The sequence below is a fragment of the Dipodomys merriami genome, unplaced genomic scaffold (assembly GCF_024711535.1).
Source record: "Dipodomys merriami isolate MVZ:Mamm:240054 unplaced genomic scaffold, mDipMer1.0.p SCAF_95, whole genome shotgun sequence".
In the NCBI taxonomy this organism is placed as follows: Eukaryota; Metazoa; Chordata; class Mammalia; order Rodentia; family Heteromyidae; genus Dipodomys; species Dipodomys merriami.
The window spans coordinates 1522402-1548256 of record NW_027206568.1 but is presented as its reverse complement, the minus strand read 5'-3'; positions in this window follow the sequence as shown (position 1 = coordinate 1548256).

Here is a 25855-nt window from a genome sequence, read left to right as displayed (position 1 = left end):
AAAACTACCCCTCACCGTATCCCTAACCCTAACCCTAACCCTAATACTAACCCTAAACCTAAACACAACCCTACACCTAACCCTAAACCTAACCATAATCCTCAGCCTCAACCTCAGCCTAACCCAAACCCTAACCCTAACCCTCACCCTAACTCTAAGCCTAACCATAAGCCTAACCCTGACACTCACCCTTACCCTAACCCTAATCATAACCCTAACCCTATCCCTAACACTAACCCTCACCCTAAACCTCACCCTAGCACTCACTCTAACGCTAATCCTAACCCTAAACCTCATCATAACCCTCACCCTAACACTAACCCTAACCCTCACCCAATCCCGAACCCTAACCCTCACCCTCATGCTGGGCCTAAGCCTAAGCCTAACCCTAATCCCAACCCTCACCCTAACCCTAACCCTAACCCTTACCGTAACCCTCACTCTCAAACTAACCCTCACTTTTACTCTAACCGTCACCCCCACCCTAACCCGCACCCTAACCCCAACCCTCACCCTAACCCTCACCCTAACCCTAACTCTATCCCTAAACCTCAACCTCACCCTAACCCTAACACTAAACCTCATCCTAACCCTAACCCTCACCCTCACCCTGACCATAACCGTAACCCTAAGCCTAACACTAACAATAATCCTAAACCGAACCCTAACCCCCACCCTAACCATAACCCTCACATTAACCCTAAACCTAATCCTCAATATAACCCACACCCTAAACCTAAACCTAAACCTACCCTTACCCTAAACCTAACAATAACCCTCACCCTTATCTTAACACTCACCCTCAGCCTAAAAGTCACCTTTACCCTTACCATCATCCTCACCCTAACCCACACCCTAACCCTAACCTCATCCTAACACTCACCCTAACCATAAACTTAACCATCATGCTAACACTAACCGTCACACTCAACCTCATGCTCAGCCTAACCCTTAGCCTAAGCCTAAGACTTACCCTAAACCTCACCCTCTCCCCAGCCCTCAACCTAACCCTAATCCTAACCATCACCCTAACCCTAATCCTCAAACCCACCCTCACCCTCAACATAACCCTAAGCATAAGCCTAACCGTAATCCTAACCCTCACCCTCACCCTCACCCTAACCTTAACCCTAACACTAACCCTAACCCTAAACCTAGACCTAACCCTCCCCCTAACCCTAAATCTAACCCTAAACCTCAATCTCACCCTAACCCTAATCTTAACACTAACCCTAAACCTCACCCTAAACCTAACCCTAACCCTCAACCTCACCCTCACTGTAACTCTATCCCTAACCCTGACAATAATACTAATCCTAAACCTAAATCTAACCATAAACCTAAGCCTAACCCTAATCCTAATACTCACCCTCACCCTAACCCTAATTCTAACCCTAACCCTCAACCTAACCCTAACCCTCACATCACCGTAACCCTAACTCTGATCCAAACCCTCACGCTAACCATAACCCTAAACCTCAACCTCAACCTAAAACTAACCCTAAACATCACCCTCACCCTAGCCCTCACCCTAACCCTAATCCTAACCCTAACCCTCATCCTAACCCTCCTTCTAACCCTTACCCTAACCCTTACCCTAAACCTAAACTTCACCCTCAACCTCAACCTCAGCCTAAACCTAAGCCTACCCTTAAACCTAACACTAACACACATGCTCACCTTCACCCTAACCCTAATCCTAACCCTAAGCCTCACCCTCACCCTCACAATCAGTGTAACCCTAAGACTAACCCTAACCCTAACCCTAACCCTCATGCTCACCCTAAACCTTACCCTAATCCTAATCCTAACCCTAACCCTAACCCTCATCCTCAGCCTCACCTTAACCCTAACTCTAACCCTAAACCTAAACCCCACCCTAAACCTAACCCAAAACCTCACACTCACCCTAGCCCTCACCCTAACCCTAATCCTAACCCTAACCATCATCCTAACCCTCCTCATAACACTAAACCTAAACCACACCCTAACCCTAAACCTAACCCTCACACTCACCCTAACCCTAACCCTAACCCTAAACCTAACACTCACCCTCACCCTCACCCTCACCCTAAACCTAAACCTAAACCTAACACTAACACTAAACCTAACGATAACCCTAACACTCACCTTCAGCCTCACCCTAACCCTAATTCTAACCCTAAACCTCACCCTCACCCTAACCATAACCCTAACACTAAACCTCACCCTAACCCTAACACTAAACCTCACACTCACCCTAGCCCTTACTCTAACCCTAATCCTAACCCTAACCCTCATACTAACCCTCCACCTAACCCTAACCCTCAACCTCAACCTAACTCTCAGCCTAACCCTAAGCCTAGACCTAAACCGAACCCTAACACACACACTCACCCTCACCCTAACCCTAATCCTTTCCTTAAAACTAACCCTAATCCTAACCCTCTCCCTAACTCTCACCTAACCCTAACCCTAACACTAACCCTAACCCTAACCCACAACCTAACCCTCACCCTAACCCTAACCCTAACCCTAAACCTCACCTTCACTCTAACCCTAACTCTAACCCTAAACCAAAACCTAAACCTCACCCTAACCCTAACCCTCACCCTCACCTCAAACATACCCTGAAATCTAACCCTAACAATAACCCTAACCCTAATCCTAACCCTCAACCTATCCATGACTCTCATCCTAACCCATACCCTCACACTAACATTAACCCTCACCCTAACCCATATCCTCACCCTAACACTTACCCTCACCCTAACACTAACCCTCACACTAACTCTAATCCTAACCCTAACCCTAAACCTCAACCTAACCCTCACCCTCAAACTAAGCCTAACCCTAACCCTCACCCTAACCCTCACCCTAACCCTCACCCTAACCCTATATGTAACCCTAAATTTCACCCTCACCCTCAATCTCACCGCAACAATAACCCTAAACCTAACCCTAACAATAACCCTAACCCTAATCCTAACCCTCACCCTAACCATATCCCTCACCCAAACCCATACCCTCACCCTAACACTTATCCTCACCCTAAGACTAACCTTAACCCTAAACCTAAACCTAAACCTCACCCTAACCCACCCGGTAACCCTAATTCTAACCCTAAACCTCACCCTCACCCTAACCCTAACCCTAACTCTAAACCCCACCCTAAACCTAACCTTCACCCTCATCCTAAACCTCACTGTAACTCTCACCCTAACCCTAAAATAGAACTAACCCTAACCCTAACCCTAACCCTAACCAGAACCCTCACCCTCAGCCTCACCGTCACCTCAAACTTAACCCTAACCATAAGACTAAAAATAAACCTAACCCCAAGCCTAACCCTAACCATAACCCTAAACCTCACCCCCAAACTCACCCTCAGCCTAAGCCTAAGCCTAAGCCTAACCCTAACCCTAACACTAACCCACAACTTAACCCTAACACTAACCCTAACCCTAAAACTAACCATAACTCTAAACATAACACAAAACCTAAACCTAATCCTCAGCCGCTCCGTCACCCTAACCCAAACCCTAGCCCTAACCATCACCCTAAATCTAAGCCTAACCCTAACCCTAACCTAACCCTCACACTCACGCTCACCCTTACCCTAATCCTAAACCTAACCTTAGCCCTAACTCTAACCCTCACTCTAACACTCATCATAGCCCTCACCCTAACCCTAATCCCAACCATAAAACTCATCCTAACCTTCACCTTAAACCTAACCCTAACCCTAAACCTCACCCTCATGCTCGGCCTAAGCCAAAGCCTAACAATAACCCAAACCCTCACCCTAACCCTAAACCTAACCCTAACCCTCACCCTAACCATAACCCTCACCCTAACCCTAACCTTCACCGTAACACTTACTCCCACCGTAACACTCACCCTAACACTAACACTAACCCGCACACTAACACTAACCCTCACCCTAATCCTAAACCTCACCATAACCCTAACCCTAAACCTAAGCCTCACCCTCACCCTAGCCCTCACCCTAACCCTAATTCTAACCCTCATCCTGATCCTAACCCTAACCCTCATCCTCACCTTAAACCTCACACTAACCCTAAACCTAATCCTCAATCTAACCCTCACTCTAACCCTAACCATAACACTTACCCTAACTCTAACCCTCACCCTAACCATCCCCCTAACCCTATATCTAACCCTAAAACTCACCCTCAACGTAATCCTAATACTAACCAAAATCCCCACCCTAACCCTAAACATAACACTCACCCCCAACCTCACCCTCACGGTAACTCTAACCCTAACCCTAACAATAACACTAAACCTAAACCGAACCATCACCCTAACCCTCATCCTCACCGCCATCCTCATCCTCAACAGAACCCTAAGCCTAAGCCTAACTCTCACCCTAACCCTCACACTCACACTCACCCTAACCCCAATCCTAAACCTAACCCTATCCCTAAACCTCAACCTAACCCTCACCCTCACCCTAACCATAACACTAACCCTAACCCTAAACCTCAACCTAACCCTCCCCCTAAACCTAACTCTAACCCTAAACCTCACCCTCAACCTAACCCTAACACGAACCCTAACGCTAAACCTCACCCTAACTCTAACCCTCACCTTCACCCTCAACCTCACCATAGATCTAATCCTAACCCTAACAATAACACTAACCCTAACCCTAACCCTAAACATAACCCTCATCCTCAGCCACACCCTCACCGCAAACCTAACACTAACAATAAACCTAACCCTAACCCTAACCCTAATCCTCACTACCACCCTCATCTTCAGCCTAACCCTAAGCCGAATCCTAACCCTAACCCTAACCCTCACCTTAACCCTAACCCTAACCCTAAACCTAAACCTAAACCTAACCCTAACCCTAAACCTAACCCTAATCCTCAGCTTCACGCCCACCCTAACCCAAACCCTAACCCTAAACCTCAGCCTAAACCTAAGCTTAACCTTAACCCTAACCCTCACACTCACCCTCACTCTAACCCTAATCCTAAAACTATCCCTATCCCTAAACCTAACTGTCACCCTAACCCTCACCCTAACCCTAATCCTAACTCTAAACCTCATCCTAACCCACACCCTAATCCTAAACATAACCCTTACCCTAACCCTAACCCTAACCGTCACATTCATGCTCGGCCTAAGCCTAAGCCTAAGCCTGATCCTAAACCCAACCCTCACCCTAAACCCTCACCCTAACACTAACCCTAACTCTAACCGTAAACGTCACTCTCACCCTAACTCTAATTCTAACTCTAACCATAAATCTAAACCTCATCCTAACCCTAAACCTAACCCTCACCCTCAAACTCACTTTAACCCTAAACCTAATCCTAAACCTAACAATTACCCGAACCCTAACCCTAACCCTCAACCTAAACATAACCCTCACCCACACCCTAACCCTCACCCTAACACTTCCCCTCACCCTAACACTAACCCTAACCTTAATACTAACCCTCACACTAACCCTAACCATCACCTTAACCCTAACACTCACCCACACCCTTCCCCAAACCCTAACCCTATCCCTCACTCCACTGTAACACTCACCCTCAGCCTAAACCTCACGTTTAACATTAACATCACCCCCCCTCACTAAACCTTACCCTAACCCTACCTTAACCCTCACCCTAACCCTAACTCTGCCTCTAAACCTCACCCTCACCCTAACCCTAACTCTAACCCTAACCCTAACCCTAACACTAAACCTCACCCTTACCCTAATCCTCACCCTAATCATAACCCCCACACTAACCCTAACCCTCTCCCTAACACTCATCCTTACCATAAACATCACACTAACCCTAACCCTAGTCCTTAATCTAACCCTCACCCTAACCCTAACCCTGACCCTTTCCCTAATCCTAAACCTGACCCTATCCCTCACCCTTATCTTAACCTTCACACTCAGCCTAAATCTCACCTTTAACCTTACCATCATCCTCACCCTAAACCTCACCCTAACCATAAACCTCATTCTAACCCTCATCCAACCCTTAAACCTAACCATCACCTTAATCTTAACCCTCACCCTCAACCTCATGCTCAGCCTAAACCTAATCCTAAGACTAACCCTTACCCAAACCCTCACCCTCACCCTAGCCCTCACCCTAACACTAATCCTAACCCTAAACCTCATCCTAACCCTCACCCTCACCCTAACCCAAATCCTAACCCCAACCCTAAACCTAACCCTAACCCTCAACCTCACAGTAACCATTACCCAAACCCTCAACCTAACCCTAAACTTAACACGAACCCTAACTATCACCCTAAACCTAACCCAAACCTCACCCTAACCATAACCCTAACCCTCACCCTCACCCTCACCGTAACCGTAACCCTAACCCTAACAATAACCCAAAACCTAACCTTAACCCTCACCCTAACAATAACCCTCACCCTAACCCTAAATCTCAAACTAACAGTTATCCTCACGCTAACACTAACCCTAACCCTAAAACTAATCCTCACACTAACCCTAACCCTTACCCTAATCCTAAACCTCACCATAATGCTAACCCTAACCCTAACCCTCGCAATCACCTTAGCCCTCACCCTAATCCTAATTCTAACCCTCACCTTCACTGTAAACCCAACCCTCATCCTCACCCTAACCTCACACTAAACCTAACCCCAATCCTCATTGTAACCCTCAACCTGACCCTAACCCTAACCATTACCCTAACCCTAACCTAACCCTAACCCTCACCTTAACCCAAACCCTCACCCTAACACTTACCCTCACCCTAACACTAACCCTACCCTAACACTAACTCTCACACTAACGCAAATCCTAACCCTAACCTTAACCCTCCCCCTAACCCTCCCCATAACCCTATATCTAACGGTAAACCTCACCCTAACCCAAACCCTAACCCTAACCTTAACCCTAAACCCCTCCTTAACCTAAACAAAACCCTCACCCTCACCCTCAAACTCACTGTAACCCTAATCCTAGCCCAAACAATAACACTAACCTTATCCCTAACCCTAACCCTAAACATAACCCTCACACTCAGCCTCACCATCACCGCAAATTTAACCCTAACCATAACACTAACAATAACCCTAACACTAACCCTAACCCTCACTCTAAACCTCACCCCCACCCTCAGCCTCAGCTTAACCCTAAGCCTAAACCTAACCCTAACCCTCACCGTAACCCTAACCTTAAACATAACCCTAATCCTAACCCTAAACCTAAACCTAACACTAAACCTAAAGCTAAACCTAATCCTCAGGCTCAGCCTCACCCTAATCCTAACCCTCACCCTAACCCTAAACCTAATCCTAACCCTAACCCTAACCCTCCCACTCACCCTCACCCTAACCCTAATTGAAAACCTAAACCTATCCCTAACCCTAACCCTAACCCTCACCCTAACCCTCACCCTAGCCCTAACCCTAACCCTAACCCTTATCCTAACCCTAAACCTCATCCTATCCCTCACCATAAACCTAAGCCTAACCCTCACCCTAACCCTAACCCTAAACCTCACCCTCATGCTCGGACTAAGACTAAGCCTATCCCTCACCCTAACCTTCACCCCCACCCTATCCAACACTCTAACCCTAATCTTCACCATCACCCTAAACCTAATCCTCTCCCCCACCCTCACCCAGACCCTAACCCTAAACCTAAGCCTAACCCTAACTGTAACCCTCACACTCACCCTCACCCTAACACTAATCCTAACCATAACCCTAACACTAACCTTAAACCTCAACCAAAATTTCACCCTAAACCTAACCCTCACCCTCAGCCTCAACCTCAAAGTAACTCTAACTCTAAACCTAACAATAACACTAACCCTAACCATAACCCTAACCCTAACCATAACCCTCACCCTCAGCCTCAACCTCACACCAAACTTAACACTAACCAAAAATCTAACAATAACCCTAACCATAACCTAACCCTAATCCTCACCGTAACCCTAACCCTAAACCTAAACCTAACCCTAACCCTAAGCCTAAATCTAATCTTCAGCCTCACACTCAACCAAAACCCAATACCTAACACGAACCCTCACCCTAATCCTAAGCCTAACCCTAACCCTAAACCTAACCCTCACACTCTCCCACACCCTAACTCTAATCCTAAACCTAATCCGATCCCTAGCCCTAACCCTCACCCTATGCTTCACCCTAGCCCTCACCCTAACCCTAAATCTAACCCTAGACCTCACCCTCACCCTAACCCTATTCCTAACCCTAGCCCTAAACCTCACCCTAATCCTGACACTCAACACACCCTCACCCTCACCCTCACCCTCACCTTAACTCTAACACTATCACTAACAATAACACTAATCCTAATCCTAAACCTAACCCTAACCCTAACCCTAACCCGAATCCTAATACTCACCTTCACCCTAACACTAATTCTAACCCTAACCCCAAACCTAACCCTATCACTCATATCACCATAACCCTAACCTTCATCCTAACACTCACCCTAACCCTAACACTAACCTAAACTTCACCCTAACACTAATCCTAACCCGCAACCTCACACTAGCCCTCACACTAACCATAATCCTAACCCTAATCCTCATCCTAAACCTCACACTAACCTTAACACTAACTGTCACATTAATCCTAACCCTCATCCTAACCCTCAACCTAACCCTAAATCTCATGCTCGCTGTAAGCCTAACCGTAACCCTCACCTTAACCCTAAACTTAATGCGAACCTTAACTCTCCCCCTAATCCTCACCCTAACCCTAACCCTCACTCTCACCCTCACCCTCAGCCTAAACCTAAGCCTAACCCTAACCCTAACCCTAACACTCACCCTCACCCTAACCCTCACCCTAACCTTAAATCTAACACTCACCCTAACCCTAACCCTCCCCCTCAGCCTTACCGTAACCCTAACTCTAACCCTAAACCTCATACTCACCCTAACCCTAACCCTAACCCTAACCCTAAACCTCACCCTAACCCTAACCCTAAACCTTACCCTCACTATAGCCCTCACCCTAACCCTAATCCTAAAACAAATCCTCAACCTAACCCTCATCATAAGTCTAACCCTCACACTCAACCTCACCCTAAACTTAAACCTAACCCTCAAACTAACCCTAACCCTCACCCTCAGCATAACCCTTACCCTAACCCTCACCCTAACCCTAACTCTCCCCCTCAACCTCCCCCTCAGCCTCACCCTAAGCCTAACCCTAAACCTAACCCTAACAATCACACTCACCCTCACCCTAACTCTAATCCTAACACTAACCCTAACCCTAACCCGCGCCCTAACTCTCACCGTAAACCTAACCCAAACACTAACACTAACCCTAACCCTCAAACTAACCCTCACCAGAACACTAATTCTAACCCTAAACCTCACCCTCACCATAAACCTAATTCTAACCCTAACCCAAACCCTAAATCTCACAATAACCCTATCCCTCAACCGCTCCCTCACCCTCACCGTAACTCTAAACCTAACCCTAACAATAACACTAACCCTAACCCGAACTATCACCCTAACCCTAATCCTCACCCCCACCCTCACCCTCAGCCTAAACATAAGCCTAAGCCTAACCCTCACCCTAACCCTTACACTCACCCTCACCCTAACCCTAATCCTAACCCTAAACCTATCCCTAAACCTCATCTTAACCCTCACCCTCATCCTAACTCTAACACTAACCCTAACCCTAAACCTCACCCCCTAACCCACTCCTAACCCTAACTCTAACCCTAAACCTCACCCTCACTCTAACCCTAAACCTAACCCTGAACCTCACCCTAAACCTCACCCTAACCCTCACCCTCACCCTCACCCTCAACCTCACCGTAACTCTAACCCTAACCCAAACAATAACACTAACCCTAACCCTAACCCTAAGTATAACCATAACCCTCACCATCAGCCTCACCTTCACCGCAAACTTAACCCTAAACATAACACTAACAACAACCCTAACCGTAAACCTCACCCTAACCAAAACCCACACCCTAACACTTACCCTCACCTTAACACTAACCCTAACCCTAACACTAACCCTCACACTAACCCTAAACCTAACCATAACCCTAAACCTCAAACTAACCCTCAACCTCACCCTAACCCTTACACTAACACTAAACCTAACCCTCACCCTAACCATAGCCCTAACCCTATATCTAACCATAAACCTCACCCTCACACTAACCCTAACCCTAACACTTAACCCCAACCTAACCCTAACCCTAAACCTCACCCGCAACCTCACCCTCATCATAACTCTAACACTAACCCTAACAATAACCCTAACCCTAACCCTAAGCTTAAGCCTAACCTTAAATCTTACCCAAATTATAATCCTAACCCTAAACCTAACCCTCACCATCATCCTAACCCTCACCCTAACCCTAACTCTAACACTACCCCTAACCCTAACCCTCACCTTCAGCCTCACCCTAACCCTAACTCTAACCCTAAACCTCACCTTCAACGTAACCCTAACCCTAACCTTAACCCTCAACCTAACCCTCAGCCTAACCATACCCCTAACCCTATATCTAACCCTAAACCTCACCCTCACACTAACACTCACCCTAACACTTAACCCTACCCTAACACTAACAATAAACCTCACCCGCAACCAAACCCTCACCATAACTCTAATCCTAACCCTAACAATAACCCTAATCCTAACCCTAACCCTATCCCTAACCCTAACCCTTACCCTAATTCTAATCCTAACCCTAACCATAACCCTCACATTCAGCCTCACCCTAACCCTAACTCTAACCCTAAACCTCACCTTCAACATAACCCAAACCTAAACTTAAACCTCAACCTCACCCTAACCCTAAACCTAAAACTCACCCTCACAATACCCCTCACCCTAACCATTATCCTAACTCTAAAGCTCATCCAAACCCTCCTCATAACCCTACAATTAGCCCTCACCATAAACCTAACCCTAAACCTCAATCTCACCTTCAGCCTAACCCTAACCTTCACCCTAACCCTCACACTCACGCTAAAACTATCCCTAATCCTAAACCTAACAATATCCCTAAACATCAACCTAAACCTCACGCTCACCCTAAACCTAACACTCAACTTAACCCTAACCCTCACTCTCAGCGTAAACCTAACCCTAACCCTAACCCTCACCGTAACCATAAACCTAACCCTAATCCTAAACTCCACCCTAAACCTAACCCTCAATCTAACCCTAACCCTAACCTTATCCTCACCCCCACCCTCACCATCAGCCTAACCCTAAGGCAAACCCTAACCCTAACCCTAACCCTAACCCTCACCATAACCCTAAAACTAACCTTAACCCTAACCTTAAACCTAACCTTAACTCTAACCCTAAACCTAAACATAATACTCAGACTCACCCTCTCCTTAACCCAAACACTAATCCTAACTCCCATCCTAAACCTAAGCCTAACCCTAACCTTCACCCTAACCCTCACACTCACTCTCAACCTAACCCTAATCCTAAACCTAACCCTCTTCCTAACCCTAAACCTCACCCTAAGCCTCACCTTAGCCCTCACCCTAAACCTAACCCTAACCCTAAACCTCACTCTAACCCTCACCCTAACCCTAACCCTAACCCTCACACTCGTGCTTGGCCTAAGCTTAAGCTTAAGCCTAAGCCTAGCCCTAACCCTAACCCTCATGCTAACCATAACTGGAACAGTAACACTAACACTAACACTAAACATAACCCTCACCCTAAGCCTCCTACTAACACCATATCTAAATCTATATCACACGCTCACCCTAACCCTAACCCTTAACCCCACTCTAACCCTAACCCTAACCCTCACCCGCACCCTAACCTCACCTTAACTCTAACCCTGACCCTAACAATAACACTAACACTAACCCTAACCCTCACCCTAACCGTAAACCTAACCCTCACCCTAACCCTCAGCCTAACCCTAAGCCTAACCCTAACCTTAACCCTTACGCTCACCCTCACCCTAACCCTAACCCTAACCCTCACCCTAACCCTAACCCTCACCCTCAACCTCAGCCTAACCCTAAGCCTAACCCTAACACTAATACTAACCATCACACTCACCATAAATCTAACACTAACCCTAAACCTAACCCTCACGGTCAGCCTCACCATAACACTAACTCTATGCCTAATCCTCACCCTTAACCTAACCTTAACCCTAACCCTAAACCTCACCCTAACACTAACCCTAAACCTCACCCAAAACCTAGCCCTCTCCCTAACCCTAATCCTAAAACTACCCCTCACCCTAACCCTCCCACTAACCCTAACCCTAACCCTCACCATAACCCTAACCCTCATCCTCAACATCACCCTCAGCCTAAACCTAAGCCTAACCGTAAAGCTAACCTAAACACAAATATTCATCTTCACCCTAACCCTAATCCTAACCCTATCCCTAACCCTAACACTCCGCCTAACTCTCACCCTAACCCTAACCCTAACACTAACCCTAACCATAACCCTCAAACTAACCCTCACCCTAACCCTATCCCTAACACTAAACCTCACCCTAAGCCTCACCCTAGCCCTCACCCTAAACCTAACCATAACCCTAAACTTAACCCAAACCCTCTCCGTAACCCTACAACTAACCCTAACCCTAAACCTAACCCTAACCCTAAAACTAACAGTAATCCTGAGCATCATCCTCATCCTAACCCAAAACCTAAACCTAACCCTCACACTAACCGTAAACCTAACCCTAACCTTAACCCTCAACCTAACCCTCACACTAACCATAAACCTTACCATCACCCTAACCCTAACCCTCAACCTCAACCTCAAGCTCAGCCTATCCCTAAGCATAAGCCTAAGCCTATCCCTCACCCTGAAGCTCACCATCACTGTAACTCTAACCCTAACCCAAACAATAAACTAATCCTAAGCCTAAACATAACCCTAGCCCTAACCCTAACCTAATCCTAATACTCACCTTCACTCTAAGCCTAATCCGAACCCTAATCCTCACCCTAATGCAAACCCTCAGAGTTACAGTAACCTTAACTCTCATTCTATCCCTGACCCTAAGACTAAACCCTAAACCTAAACCTCACCCTAACACTAACCCTAACCCTCACCCTCTCCCTAGCCCTCACCCTAACCCTAATCCTAACCCTAATCCTCATCCTAACCCTCACCCTAACACTAACACTAACCCACACCCTAACCGTAACCCTAACACTAAACCTCACCCTAATCCTAACTCTCACCCTAACCCTAACCTTAACCCTCACACTCACCCTAACCTGTACCCTAAACCTAATCTTATCACTAAGCCTAATCCTCACACTCACCCTCACCCTCACTGTAACCCTAACTCTAACACTAACCCTAACCCTAACCCTCACCCTCAGCCTCACCCTATCCTTAACTCTAACCCTAAACCTGACCCTCACCCTCACCCTAACCCTAAACCTAACCCTAAACCTCACCCTAAACCTAACCCTAAATCTCACCCTCATCTTAGCCCTCACCCTAACCCTAATCCTAACCCTAACCCTCATCCTAACCCTCACCCTAACACTAACCCTCACTCTCACCCTCACCTTCACCCTAACCCTAACCCTAACCCTAACCCTAACTCTCACCCTAACCCTAAACCTAATCCTCACCCTCACCATAACCCTCAACTTCACCCTCATATTCAGCCTAAAACTAAGCCTAACCCTAACCCTAACACTAACCCTCACACTCACCCTAACCCTAACCGTAATCTTAATCCTAACACAAACCATAACCCTCACACTAACCCTAAACATCACCCTAATCCTAAACCTCACCCAAACCCTAAACTTAACCCTAACCCTCACCCTCACCCTAACCCTGACCCTCATCCTCACCATAAACCTTACACTAACCCTAACACTAAACCTCAATCTAACCCTTAACCTCACCCTAACCCTAACCCTAACCCTCATCCTAAACCTAACCCCCACCCTTATCATAACCCTCACCCTCAGCCTAACTCTCACCTTTACCCTTACCGTCACCCCCACCCTTGCCTTCACCCAAAACCTAATCCTCACGCTGACCCTAACCCTACTCCTAAACCTCACTCTCGTCCTAACCCTAACTCTAACACTAAACCTATCACTAAATGTCACACTATCGTTAACCCTAACACTCACTCTCAACCTCATGCTCAGCCTAACCCTAAGCCTAAGCATAACACTTACCCTAACCCTCACCATCACCCTAGCCCTCACCCTAACCCTAAGCCTAACCCTACCCTCATCCTAGCCCTCACCTTAACCTGAACCAAACATCACGCTAACCGTAATCCTCACCCACTCCCTCACCCTCAGCCTAACCCTCAGCCTAAGCCTAAGCCTAACCCTAACTCTCACACTCACCTCACCCTAACCCTAATCCTAACCCTAACCCTAACCCTAAACCACATCCTAAACCTCACCGTAACCTTAACCCTAACACTAACCCTAACATTAACGCTCGACCTAACCCTCCAACTAAGTCTAAATCTAACCCTAAACTTCACACTCACCCTAACCCTAATCCTAACCCTAACCCTAAACCTCACCCTAACCCTAACCCTAACCCTCACCCTGACCCTCACCGTAACCATAAACCTAAACCTAACAATAACACTAACCCTAACCCTAACCCTAACTCTAACCATAACCCTCACCCTCAGCCTCACCCTCGCTGCAAACTTAACCCGAACCATAACACTAACAATAACCCTAAAATTAAGCCTAACCTAACCCTAACTCTAATCCTAACCACCACCCTCACCCTCAGCTTAACCCTAAGCGTAACCGTAACCCTAAACCTAACACTAATCCTCAGCCTCAGCCTCACCCTAACCCAAACTCTACCCCTAATCCTCACACCAACTCTAAGCCTAACCCTAAACATAACCCTAACCCTCACACTCACCCTCAACCTAACACTGATCCTAAACCCAACCCTATCCCTAACCCTAACCCTCCCCCTAGCACTCACCCTAACTCTAACCCTAACCCTCACCCTCAACCTAGCCCTCAACATAAACCTAACACTCACCCTCACTGTAACCCTTACCCTAACCCTCACCCTAACCCTACACTTAAAGTGTACCCTAACTCGCACACTAAACCTAACCCTAAATGTCACCCTAACCCTAACCCTCAACCTTACCGTAATGGTCACCCTCAGCCTAACCCTCACGTTTACCCTTAACTTCACCCCTATCCTAACCCTCACACCCACCATAACCCTCACCCTAAAACTAACTCTAGCCCTAAACCTCACCCTCACCCTAACCATAACTCTAACCACAACCCTAACACTAAACCTCATCCTAAACTTAACCTTACCCCTCAAACTAACCATAACCCTCACCCTCACGCAAACCCTCAGCCTAAACCTGAGGCTAACACTAACCCTAACCATAACCTTCACACTCACCCTAATCCTAAACCTAATCCTAATACTAACCCTAACCCTAACCCTCACCCTCATGTTCAGCCTCACCCTAACCCTAATTCTCACCCTAAACCTCACACTCACCCTAACCCTAATACTGAAACTCACCCTCACCGTAACCGAAACCCTAAACCTAACTCTAACCTTAAGCCTAACCCTAACCCTAACTGTACTCCTAACTCTCGCCCTAACCCTAACCCTAACACTAATCCTAACCCTAAACCTCACCCTAACCCTAACCCTAAACCTCACCCTCCCTCTCACTGAAACCAAAAGCCTAAACCTAACCCTAACAATAACCTTAACACTAATCCTAACCCTCACCCTAACCATAACCCTCACCCTAACCCAAAATCTCACCCTAAAACTTACCCTCACCTTAACACTAACCCTAACACTAACACTAACCCTCACACTAAACCTAACCATAACCATAACCCTAAACCTCAACCTAACCCTCACCCTCACCTTAACTCTAACACTAAAGCTATCCCTAACCCTCACCCGAACCCTAATCATAACCCTAATTCTAACCCTAAACCTCACCCTCACACTAACCCAAACCCTAATCCGAAACCCCACCCTAACCCTAAGCCTAACCCTCACCCGCACCCTCACCCTCACCATAACACTAACCCTAAGCCTAACAATAACACTAACCCTAACCCAAACCATCACTGTAACCCTAATCCTCACCCCCACCCTCACCTTCAGCCTAACCCTAAGCCTATGCCTAACCCTCACCCTAACTGTCACACTCACCCTCACCCTACCCCTAATACTAAATCTACCCTATCGCTAAACCTCAACCTAACCCTCACCCTCCCCGTTAACCCTAACAATAATCCTAACCCTAAACCTCAACCTAACCATCCCCCTAACACTAACTCTAACCCTAAACCTCACCCTAACCCTAACCCTAAACCTCACCCTAAACCTCACCCTAACCCTAACCCTCACCCTAACCCCTCAATCTCACCGTAAATCTAACCCTAACGCTAAAAATAACACTAACCCTAACCCTAACCCTAACCATAAGCCTCAACTTCAGCCTCACCCTCAGTGCAAACTTAACCCTAACCATAACACTAACAATAACACTAATCCTAACCCTTACCCTAATCCTCAACCCCAACCTCACACTCAGTCTAATCCTAAGACTAACCCTAAATCCAACCGTAAACCTCACCCTCATCCTAACCCTCACTCTAAACCTAACCCAAACCCTAAACCTCAACTTCACCCTCACCGTAACCAAAACCCTAAACCTAACCCTAACAATAACCCTAACCTAATCCTATCCCTCACCCAAACCATAACGCTCACCCTAACTAAAACTCTCACCCTAAAACTTACCCTCACCCTAACAATAACCCTAACCCTAAACCTAACCCTCACACTAACCCTAACCATAACCCTAAACCTCAACCTAACCCTCACCCTCACTCTAACCCGAATACTAACCTTATGCCTAACCCTAACCCTAACCCTCCCCCAACCCTAAATCTAAACCTGAACCTCACCCTCACACTAACCCTAACCCTAACCCTAAACCCCAGCTTAACCCTAAGCCTAACCCTCACCCGCACCCTCACCCTCACCGTAACTCTAACCCTAACCCTAACAATAACACTAACCCTAACCTGAACCATTACCCAAACCCTAATCCTCACCCCCACCCTCACCCTCAGCCTAAACCTAAGCCTAAGCCTAAACCTCACCCTAACCCTCACACTCACCCTCAACCTCACCCAAAACCTAATACTAAACCTAACCCTATCCCTAAACCTCAACCTATACCTCACCCTGCCCTTAACACTAACCCTAACCATAAACCTCAGCCTGACGCTCCCCATAACACTAACTCTAACCCTAAAACTCACCCTCACCCTAACCCTAACGCTAAACCTCACCCTAACTCCAACCCTCACCCTCACCCTCAATCTTACCGTAACTCTAAACCTAACCCTAAAAATAACACTAACCCTAACCATAACCATAACCATAATCCTCACCCTCAGCCTCACCCTCACTGAAACTTAACCCTAACCATAACACTAACAATAATCGTAATCCTAACCCTAACTCTAAACCTCAACCCCAACCTCACCCTCAGCCTAACCCTAAGCCTAACCCTAACCCTAACGCTAACCCTAATTGTAACCCAATCCCTAACCCTAAACCTAACCCAAAACCTAACCCTAAACCTAACCCTATCCTCAGCCTCACCCTCAGCCTAACCAAACCCCTAACACTAACCCTCACCCTAAACCTAAGCCTAACCCTAACCCTGACCTTCACACTCATCCTAAGCCTAACCCTAACCCTCCTAAACCTAACCGTCTCCCTAAACCTAACCCTCACCCTAACACAAATCCTAACCCTAAACCTCATCCTAACCCTCACCCTAACCCGAACCCTAAACCTCACCCTAACCATAAGCCTAACCCTCACCCTCATGCTTGGCATAAACCTAAGCCTAAGCCTAACTCCAACCCAAACAATCACCATAACCCTAACCCTAACATTAACCCTAACTCTAACCATAAACCTCACTCTCACCCTAACCCTAACTCTAAACCTAACGCTAAACCTAAACCTCATCCTAACCCTAACCCTAACCTTCACTTTCACCCTCACTATAACTGTAACCCTAACCCTAACAATAACCCTAATCCTAACCCTAACCCTCAACCTACCCATAACACTCACCCTAAACATAACACTCACCCTAACACTTACTCTCACCGTAACACTAACCCTAAGCCTAACACTAACCCTCAAACTAACCCTAATCATCACCCTAACCCAAAACCTCACCCTAAAGCTAAACCTAACCCTCATCTCACCCTAGCCATCACCCTAACACTAACCCTTATCCTCACACTAACCCTAACTCTAATTCTCAATCTAACTTTTACCCACACCCTTCCCCTAACCCTAACCCTCACCCTAACCCTAACCCTCATCCCACTGTAACCCTCACCCTCAGCCTAACCCTCACGTTTACCCTTACCATCACCCCCATGATAACCCTTACCCTAACCTTAACCTTCACCCTAACCCTCACCCTAACCCTCTTTCCAAAAGAAAACCTCACCCTCACCCTAAACCTAAAAATAATCCTAACCCTAACCCTAACCCTCATCCTCACCATAAACCTTACACTAACCCTAACCCTAAACCTCAATTTAACTCTCACCCAAAGCCTAATCCTAACCCTCACCCTAACCGTAAACCTAACCCTAACACTCACCATTATCTTAACCCTCACCCTCAGCCTAAACCTCACCTTTACCCTTACCATCATCCTCACCCTAAACCTCCCCATAACCTAAACCTCATCCTAACCCTCACCCTTACCATAAACCTAACCATCACCATAACCCTAACCCTCAACCTATACCTCACGCTCAGCCTAACCCTAAGCCTAAGCCTAAACCTTAACCTAACCCTAAACCTCACCCTAGCACTCACCCTAACCCTAATCCTAACACTAAGCCTCATCCTAACCCTCACCCTAACCCTAATCCTAACCCTTAACCTCACCCTCACCCTAACCCTAATCCTAACCCTCACCCTCAACCTCACCTTCAGACTAATCCTAAGCCTAACCCTAAACCTAACCCTAACACACACACTCACCCGCATGCTAACCCTAATCCTAACCCTCACCCTAACCCTAACCCTAAACCTCGCCCTAATCTCACCCTAACACTAACCCTAACCCTAACCCTCAACCTAACCCTTATCCTAACCCTAACTCTAACCCTAAACCTCACCCTCACCTTAAAACTCACCCTAACCCTAACCCTAAACCTCACCCTCACCTTCACCATAACAGTAACCTTAAACCGAAACCTAACAACAACCCTAAACCTAATGCTAAACCTCACCCTAACCATAACCGTCACCTTAACCCAAACCGTCACCCTAAGTCTTACCCTCACTGTAACACTAACCCTAACGCTAAAACTAACCCTCACACTAACACTAAACCTAAATCTAACCCTAAACGTCAACCTCACCCGAACCCTAATCCTAACCCTAACCGTAAACCCCACCCGAACTCTAAACCTAACCCTCACCCGTATCCTCACCCTCACCGTAAATCTAACTCTAACCCTAACAATAATAATAACCCTAACACTAACCGTAACCCTAACCCTATCCATAAACATAACCCTCACCCTCAGCCTCACCCTCACCACAAACTTAACCCTAACCATAACACTAACAATAACCCTAACCCTAAGCCTAACCCTAACCCTAACTCTAATCATCACACCCACCCTCACCCTCAGCCTAACCCTAAGTCTAACCCTAACCCTAATCCTATTCCTAACCCTCAACATATTCCTAACACTAACCCTAACCCTAAAACTAACCCTAAACCTAATCCTAACCCTAAACATAATGCTCAGCCTCAACCTCACCCTAACCCAAAACCTAACCCTAACCCTCACACTAACTATAAGCCTAACCCTAACCTTAACACTAACCCTCACACTCAACCTCACCCTAACCCTAATCCTAAACCTAACCCTATCTCTAACCCTCAGCCTAGCCCTCAGCCTTATCCAAATCCTAACCATAAACCTCATCCTAACCCTCAACCTACCCCTAATCCTAACCCTAACCCTCACCCCAAACCGAACCCTAACCCTCACCCTCAACCTCACCATCAGCCTAACCCTAAGCCTAACCCTAAACCTGACCCTAAAACACACACTCACCTGCACCCTAACCCTAATCCTATCCCTCACCCTAACCCTAACCCTAAACCTCCCCCTAAATCTCACGCTAACCCTACCCCTAACACTAACACTAACCCTAAACCTCAACCTAACCTTCACCCTAACCCTAACTCTAACCCTAAACATCACCCTCACCCTAAACCTCACCCTAACTCTAACCCTAAACCTCACCCTCACCTGCACCCTCAGCCTCACCACAAACTTAACCCTAAACATAACACTAACAATATCCCTAACCCTAATCCTAATCCTAACCCTAACTCTAATCCTCAAACCCACCCTCACCCTCAGCCTAACCCTAAACCTCACCCTCACCATAAACCTAACTGTAACCCTATACCAAAACTCAAACCTCAACCTAAACCTAACCCTAACCCTAACCCTAAAACTAACACACACACTCACCCTCACCCTAACCCTAATCCTAACAATAACACTCACACTCATCCTAACCCTAACCCTAACCCTAAACCTTACCCTCAACCTCAGCCTAAAACTAAGCCTATCCCTAACCCTAATCCTAACCTTCACACTCACCCTAACAGTAACCCTAATCCTACTCCTAACCCTAACTCTAACCCTCACCCTCAAATTAACCTTCACCTTAAGCCTATCCCTAACATTAATCCTAACCCTAACCCTCACCCTCAGACTCACCCAGACCGTAACTCCAACACAAAACATCAACCTGACCCTAACCCTAACCATAATCCTATCCCTAAAACTCATTTTAGCCATAAATGTAATCCTCATACTCACCATAACCGAAACCCTAACCCTAAAGATAACAATAATCCTAACCCTAACCGTAACCCTCACCCTAAACATAAAACTCACCCTAACCCTAACCCTCACCCTAACACTTACCCTCACCCTAACACTAACCCTCACACTAACACTAACCCTCACACTAACACTAACCATCATCCTAACCCTAAACCTCACCCTAACACTAACCCTAAACCTGACCCTCTCCCAGCCCTCACCCTAACCCTAACCCTCATCCTCACCCTAAACTTCACACTAACCTTAACACTAATCCTCAATCTAACCCTCACCCTCACCTGAACCCTCACCCTAACCCTAACCCTCACCCTTACTGTAACCTCAACTTCAGCCTAACCCTCACCTTTATCCTTACCGTCAACGCCACCCTAACCCTCACTCTAATGCTAACCCTCAACCTAACCCTAACTCTACCCCTAAACCTCATCGTCACCCTAATCCTAACTGTAACCCTAACCCTAACACTATCCTTCACTATAACCCTAACCCTAAACATCACCCTAACCCTAATCCTCACCCTCAGCCTAACCCTAAGCATAAGCCTAACCCTAACCCTAAAACTCACACTCACCCTCACCCTAACCCTAATCCTAACCCTAAACCTAACCCTAACCCTAAACCTCAACCTAATCCTCACCCTAACCTTAACCCTAACACTAACCCTAACCCTCACCCTCACCATAACTCTAAACCTAACCCTAACAAGAACACTAATCCTAACCCTAACCCTAACCCTAACCTTAATCCTAATGCTAACACTCAACCTCACCCTAACCCTAATCCTAACCCTAACCCTCACCCTAACCCTAACCTTAACCCTAACCCTAACCCTAAACTTTACCCTAACCCTCACCCTCACATTAACACTCAACCTCAACGTAAACATTACCCTTACCCTTACCATCATCCTCAGCCTAACTCTCACCCTAACCCAAAACTTCATCCCAACCCTCACCCTAACCGTAAACCTAACCATCACCCTAACCCTAAACCTCACCCTCAACCTCATGCTCAGCCTAACCCTAAGCTTAAGCCTAAACTTTACCCTAACCCTCACCCTAACCCTAGACCTCGCACCATCCAGAATAGTAATCCTAACCCTCATCTTAAAACTCATCCTAGCCCTAATCCTAAACATCACCCTAAACCTAATCTTCACCTCCATCCTCACACTCAGCCTAACCTTAAGCCTAAGACTAACCCTAACCCTAACCCTCACACTCACCTTCACCCTCAACTTAATCCTAACCCTAACCTTAACCATAACCCTAAACCTCAACCTAACATTCTCCCTAACCTTAACCCTAAAACTAACCCTAAACTTAACCCTCGAACTAACCCTCCTACTAACCCTTAATCTAACTCTAAACCTCACCCTCACCCTAACCCTAATCCTAAACCTCACCCTAACACTATCCGTAAGCCTCACCCTCACCCTCACCCTCACCACAACTCTCACCCTAACCCTAACAATAACACAAATCCTAACCCTAAACCTAACCCAAACCCTAACCCTAATCCTAACACTCACTCTCATGCTAACCCTAATCCTAACCCTAACCCTTACACTATCCATAATCCTCACTCTCACCGAAACACTAACCCTCAACCTAACCCTCACCCTAACCGCAACCCTAACCCTAAAACTTAATCTAACTCTAACCCTAACCCTCACCCTCACCCTAGCCCTCACCCTAACCCTAATCCTAACCCTATCCTCATCCTTACCCTCACCCTAACCCTAACCTAAACCCTCACCCTAGCCCTAACTCTAAGCCTAATCTTCAACGTACCCCTAAACCTCATGTTCAACGTAACCTTAACCCTAAACCTCACCCTATCCCTAAACATAATCGAACACTAACTCTCACCCTAACCCTTACCCTAACCCTCACCATAAACCTAACCCTCACCCTGAAACTAACCATAATACTAACCCTCAACCTAAACCTCACCCTAACCGTAAACCTCACCCTCACACTCACCCTCACCATAACTCTAATCCTAACCCTAACAATAACACTAAACCTAACCCGAAACCTAACCCTAACCCTAACCCTAACGCTAATGCTAACACTCACCCTCACACTAACCCTAATCCTAAACCCAACCCTCACCCTAACCCTAATCATCACCCTCACCATAACCCTAACCCTCAACCTAACCCTCACCCTAACCCTAACCCTAACCCTAAACCCTAACACTCAACCTCATGCTAGCCCTCACCCTAACCCTAATCCTAACCCTAATCCTCATCCTTACCCTCACCCTAACCCTAAACTTAACCCTCACCCTAGCCCTAACCCTAACCCTAATCCTCAACGTAACCCTAAAGCTCAAGCTCAGCTTGATCCTAACTCTAAACCTAACCCTAACTCTCACACTCACCCTAACCCTTACCCTAATCCTAATCCTAAACCTAACCCTAACCCTCACCCTCAGCCTCACCTTAACCCTAACTCTAACCCTAAACCTCAGCCTCACCCTAACCCTAACACTAATCCTAACCCTAAAGCTCACCCTAACCTTAACCCTAAACCTCACCCTCACCCTAGCCCTCACCCTAACCCTAATCCTAATACTAACTCTCATCCTAACCCTCCCCCTAACCTTAACCCTAACCCTAACCCTTACACTTACCTTCACTCTAACCCTGACCCTTTCACTAACCCTAAACCTAACACTAACTGGAACCCTAACACTCACCCTCAGCTTCACCCTAACCCTAAATCTAACCATAAACCTCACCCTCACCCTAACCCTAACCCTAATCCTAACCCTAACACTAACCTTAACCCTAACCCTCACCCTCACCGTAACCCTAACCCTCATAATAACCCTCACCTTAAGCCTATCCCTTAACCTAAACCTTAACCTAACACAAATCCTAGTTCTCACCCTCTCCCTATCCCTCACCCTAACACTAATCGTAACCCTAGTCCTCATCCTAACCCTCAACCTAACCCTAAAACTAATCCTCATCCTTAACCTAACCCAAACCCTCAACCTAACCCTAACCCTAATGCTCACCATAACCCTAACCCAAACCCTCACCCTAACCCTGAACTTAACCGAACCCTAACTCTTACCCTAACCCAAACCCTCAACCTAATCCTAACCCTATCGCTCACCATAACCCTAACCCTAATCCTAACACTCACCCTAACCCTCACCCTAACACTAAATCAAACCGTCGCCCTCACTCTCACACTAACCCTAATCCTAACCCTAAACTTCACCCTCAACCTCACCCTTTGCCTAACTCTTAGCCGAAACCTAAACATAACCCTAACACACACACTCACCCTCACCCTAACCCAAATCCTAACCTTAACCGTCACCATCACCCAAACTCTAACAGCAAACCTCACCTTCTTCCTAACCCTCATTCTAACCCTAACCCAAACCGTAAACCTCACCCTAACACTAACCATATAACTCACCCTCACTGTAACCAAAACCCTAAACCTAAGCCTAACAATAACCCTAACGCTAATCCTAACACTCACCATAACAGTAACCCTCACCCTAACCCAAACTCTCACCCTAAAACTTACCCTCACCCTAACAATAACCCTAACCGTAATACTAACCCTCACACTAACCCTCACCATAACCCTAACCCTAAACCTCAACCTAACCTTCATTCTCACCATAATTCTAACACTAACCCTATCCCTAACCCTAACCCTAACCCTTACCCTAACCCTATATCTAACCCTAAACCTCACCCTAACACTAACATTAACCCTAACCGTAAACCACACCCTAATCCGAACCCTAACCCTCACCCACACCCTCACCCTCACCGAAACTCTAACCCTAAACCTAACAATAACACTAACCCTAACCCAAACCATCACCCTAACCCTAATTCTCACCCCCACCCTCACCCTCAGCCTAAGCCTAAGCCTAAGCCTAGCCCTCACCCTAACGGTCACCCTCACCCTCACCCTAACCCAAATACTAAACCTAACCCTATCCCTAAACCTCAACCTAACCCTCACCATCCCCAAAACCTAAAAATAACAATAACCATAAACCTCACCCTAACCATCCCCCTAAATCTAACTCTATCCCTAAACCTCACCCTCACCCCAACCCTAAAACTAATCCTATCCCTAAACCTCACCCTAAACCAAACCGTAAACCTCACCCTCACCCTAGCCTCACACTAACCCTAACCCTAATCCTCAATCTAACCCTCAACCTAACCCTAACCCTAACCCCTACCATAACCCTAAACTAAACCCTAACCCTCACCCTTATCTTAACCCTCACCCTCAGACTAAACCTCACCTTTCCTTACCATCATCCTCACCCTAACCCTCACCCTAACCCTAAACCTCATCCTAACCCTCACCATAACTGTAAACCTAACCATCAAACTCACCCTAACTCTCACCCTCAACCACTCGCTCAGCATAACCCTAAGCCTAAGCTTAATCCTTACCCTAACCCTCACCCTCCCCCTAGCCCTCGCCCTAACCCTAATCCTAATCCTAAACCTCATCCAAACACTCACCCTATCCCCAAACCTAACCATCACACTAAACCTAATCTTCACCGCCACCCTCACTGCCACCCTCACCCTCAGCCTAAGCCTAACCCTAATCTTAACCCTCACACTCACCCTCACCCTCATCCTGATCCTAACCCTAACCCTAACCATAAACCTAAACCTCAACCTAACCCTCACCCTAACATTAATCCTAAAACTAACCCTAACCCTGAACCTCGACCTAACCCTCCAACTAACCCTAAATCTAAACCTAAACCTCACCCTCACACTAACCCTAATCCTAACCCTAACAGTAAACTTCACCCTAACCCTAACCCTAACCCTCAACCTCACCCTCACCCTTCCAATTACTCTATCCCTAACCCTAACAATAACA